This window comes from Cupressus sempervirens, chromosome 3 (genome assembly GCF_028749045.1).
Source record: "Cupressus sempervirens isolate cs-2001-9-10 chromosome 3, ASM2874904v1, whole genome shotgun sequence".
Lineage (NCBI taxonomy): Eukaryota > Viridiplantae > Streptophyta > Pinopsida > Cupressales > Cupressaceae > Cupressus > Cupressus sempervirens.
Genome location: NC_143120.1, coordinates 271,659,683 through 271,664,542, shown reverse-complemented (window position 1 = coordinate 271,664,542; position 4,860 = coordinate 271,659,683).

The window sequence follows — 4,860 nt, the reverse complement described above, 5'->3', positions numbered from 1 at the left end:
TGATATGTCTAAAGAAAATGGTTAAATGCAATATTGAACAATTTTCAAGTGTATACAATCAGTCAATGTCACCTTGAATTTTTTGAAATGCTTTTCTTTAAAGAGTTCAAAAGATACATTAAAATGTTGGAATAAATTGAAGCTATAGATATTTTATAATCCTGAGCTAGCTTCTTGGTTAGGGATGAATGATTATATGATTATTACCCTATGTGTGTCCCTAAAGAAAATAGAGAAATAGGTTCATATTTATGTCCCTTCAAAGATTAAGGGAGGTAAAATAATTGTGGACATACATGTAATATTCAAATTTAGTTAGTGATTTGTACAAAAAGGTAAAGTTTATTTTTACAATAGTTGAAGATGCATTTGACACACTCAAAGATGTGAAATTTTAGAGGAAATGTTTCTCATGTGCAAATACTATAGGAGGAATTAGACATATTGAAACTAGTTGTTGATTTTTGGAGGAGATGCGTCTCATTGTCTATCTACGTTGGGAACCCTTTATATTCTCATATATTGTATAGATGATTGTATATTCTATAGTCAAGAGATTCACTAATGTACATTTTTTGTTACTTGGGTAAGTGAGAAGTACCCATGAAAGAACTTCATCAAAGTCTCTAGAAGAAATTTTGTGATAAACTCTCTAAGTAATGTTATATCTTTTTTTTTTTCTAATTAATATAATAAGTGAGTGGATGAAAGGGGTGGAGAATGCTTTAAAATATTATATTATAATAATTTTAAACATGGGTGCAATGCATTGGCATCCACCTAGCCAAAGTTTTGTAAAATTGAATTTTGATGGATGATCGCATGGTAATCATGATATATCTAGAATTGGGGTATGCATTAGAGACAATCAGGGTGATGTATTAGTAGTTAAGTCTTCTGAAATGCAACAGGGTACTAATAATATGGGTGAAGTGAAAGCATTATTTTTAGGGTTAATTCTTGCTAGTAAAGGTGGATTTCAACACTTACAAGTGGAAGGTGGTTAAATAAGATTATCAATGCATGTATTAATTGGGAATCACATAATTGGAGATTAGCATATATACCACAAAAAAATTGGCTACTATTAGATACCTTCCAATAAATATGCATATCACATACTCTTTGTGAAGGGAACATGGTGGCAGATTACATGGCCAACCAAGGTATGATGGTCTCAACATTGAAACAGACAAATCTATAGGCTTTTTTCAGCATGATAGTTATCTACAAAAACAAATAACAATTTTAAAACAATATACACATCATATGTAAAGAGTTTTTTGTTAGCATATTTAATGATTAGTGTAGTTTGGGTTATCTTTGGGATTTCTGATGGTGACTCAAGATGGTAGCTGGACTAATTTTTTGACTTCATTTTTTTACATACGTCATTTTGTATAAAACAGTGATGTCGGGTTTTCTTTATGGTTCTAAATCTTGATTATTTTTGAACCATTTTATTATAAAATAATATATATAGTGGCATGTCTTCTTTTTCTTTAAAATAATAATAATAATGTTAGAGTGAGAAATTTACATTTATTTACTATGTGTCTTGTTAGGTGCATTCCTCTTGGAATTTGTTATCAAACACCATGGAGCTAGTAAATTTAATTTCATTCAGAGTCTTATAAAACATAAAATTAATATATATTAGATAGATAGTATATTTTATTTAAAAATGAATTTAATGTATTTTTTATTATGGCATGTTATAATTTTTTAACATTTAACGTCAAAGATATACATCCATTAGAATTGAATAAATCTAGCTTACGGTGTACTACCACCAACTACTCCATCCTAAAATGTGTACTATTTGTGTATCTTTTTAGGTTGATATAAAAATTAAAATTTATTTATAGTGATAATGTTTAAGTTATTAATCCACAAAATATTGCAAATAGAAATCAACATACTTGCATTTACTTTCCATTATAAAATACTATATCCATTAGCATGTCTATGAGAGCCACATCCTTTAGGGTTCGTTTGGTTGTGGGAATATAAAAACACGAATAGGAATACCTATTCTGGAATACTTATTCTCAAATAGAGAATGGGGTTACATATTCCTGTTCTTGTTTGGTTCATCTAGAATCTGATGCGGAATACACGAACTCAAAAATTTATGTTTTCTAAAATTAAAAAAATTGGAATAAGAATACGTATTCCTATTCCATCTATTTTGGTGGATTAACAAATCCTCATTTTTGGGCCAAAATTGGAACACGTATTCCATTTTTTTTCCTATTCCTATTCTGATTTGGTGCATCCAAACAGAGAATTAAAATTTTTGGAATATGTATTCCGGAATACGTATTCCTATTCCACTCGCCAAACGGACCCTTATAGTGTGAACCTAACATACAAATCCACACCATGTGCACAAAAGGGATGTAGAATTATTTTTGTGGGCATTAAATTTTTTGACCCAAAATATATATGTTGGTAGCTAGGACACTAATGATAGATGGGATCACTAGATCAAGGTTTTGTAGTAGCTAGATTATCATGTGGTCCAAGAGACTATTATAACTATGTGTTATGTTGAATATGGGTTGTGGAAACTACTTGAATATTTTATACCTCCATAGGTTGATTTATAATCATTGGGGTTATGACATGAACCTAGTTTTAGAAGCTAGAGTTATGTAATTTTTGAGGTCGAGTACCCTCTAAGCACATCATTTATCTTAGGAAAAGCATCTACCTCTCTTGTAGAACTTCCTCATGTTAGAAAATTTGGTCACTCACCAAGGATAAATTAAACCAATAACAATATGGTCTCCTCAAAAAAAAATAGTTGAGCCTCATAGTTATAACAAGATGATTTATCAAAGATCATACATCATGATTTTTGAATTTTAGTACTTTTTACACTAACGTGATTACACCAATTTATATAAAACCTCATTGATTCAAGAGGTAACTTTTAATTGGCTTAAGGTTTAGTAAAAATAAAGCATACATTTATTGTATTTATCAATTTTCTTTTCATGCCATCATATAAAAACTAAAGAACATGAAAGGAATTTCATCTATCTCTACATTTACTCAATTTCCTAATTTGATATCTTCCTTGGGATTATTTTTCATCAAATCTAATTTTGTGGCAACGGGTGGGTTATGTCCCTTCTTAGAGGTCCTCAACCTACTCACTAATTGATAAATTTGGATTGTAATTTTTCACAATCATTAGCATAATAATATAATAGCACTCTATTAGTTGGTTGATAGGTTAGTTGGTTGGTTACCAATCTTGTAACCAACACGATAAATTATTGGTTTCTATTTATAGGTTTCTTTATATGACCTACTTATTGCAATAGAAATAAGTCTATTTCTTTCTTCATTGTAGTATTAGAGAAGGTTCATTGTGAGATTGATGAATTTTTTAGGTAGAGTAAGTAACTTTATTTAGTTATACCTTACAATGTAGTGCTCAAGTTTATTTTGGCTAAAAAGAAGTAGGGACGAGAAGAAGTCATTTGTTTATTTGACATCTTCTACCTCCATAGATTTGGAGGTGTGTTGAACTAGGTATCTTCTACAATCATGTAGGTATTTGAAATATTTGAATCTTCTATGGTTTAGGAATTCTTTATGGAATCTCTAACTGCACCAAGCTATTTGATTGTCATAGTAGAGTGGTTGCTATCGATGGAGTGATATTGGGGTTTTGAAGTAATTCTCCCTACGAAATTGCATCTTATTTTCCCTATGAGTCTCCATATTTTTGAGGAATCCACAAAAAGTATTCTCAAAACTCATTCTCATGGATTTCAAAACCTTTAGATGATGCTTACAGTATAGAATCAAGTCATCGAGCACAAAATACAACTTGACTGCTAGCACCAACTTTGATTTTTCCTTGGTTTTTACTCTAGATGGGGGAATCTTGATTTTGATGAGTTGATCTACAATGACTTTTAACTATTTTTTCATTGTATTTTCTCTATTAGGTCAAGAAGATTATTCTACATCTTAATGTCATTTATGATGCAAATGGTGAAGATGAGGTAGAATTTCCACAAAAGAATCCATATCTTACTACATATTCTTATTAAGTAAATTTCAATTCCACTCTTCATTCTTAAATATACCTATCTCATTTTATAAAGTATATATCATCTTTCTCTCAATAAAGAGTACACATATAATATATACTTTTTAATTTATTTCTCTCTTTGCATTATTTATTTTCATCATCATGTCTCTCCCTTAGATTCTCTTTCTAGACACTCAAACTCTTAAGGGCTACAATTAGTACTAAGATGCAACTCATTCTTAATTTCAAAAAATTATTGGATATAGTTGCTAGCATTACTAAAGATCTAACTAATGTTGATGTAGAAAATAAATTTGATAGGGATAATGAAAAATATTTAATTATCATCACTCTTAGTATCTCTAATGATCTTAATCTTTATATTCAAGAAATGGAGACGTCAAAGATATTGGGTCAGTGGAAGTGTTTTTCCTATTTTTGAAATAATTTGTCAATTGATGCCAAAATTTGAGTCATTTAGAGATTAAATATTAAAAAAACTTCATAAATAAAAATTGCAGTGCTTGGGTTCTTCTTTTTGAATATGTAAGCTATTTGTATACCCATATGATAGATTATTTTTTTGGTATGGATCTTTAAAAACCACTTTTTTTAAAATGCATGTTTTAGGACCATACCACACTCATGTACGGACACCATGATTTGACACAACTAAATGAATTTTTGTGAATACTTTTAAATGGAGTTACCTGACACACCAAAGATTGATGAGAATATTTTTCTTAAATTTTTTAATGAATATTTTCATTTTATTAATTTTAAACTAGATATAAAGGTAATTTTTA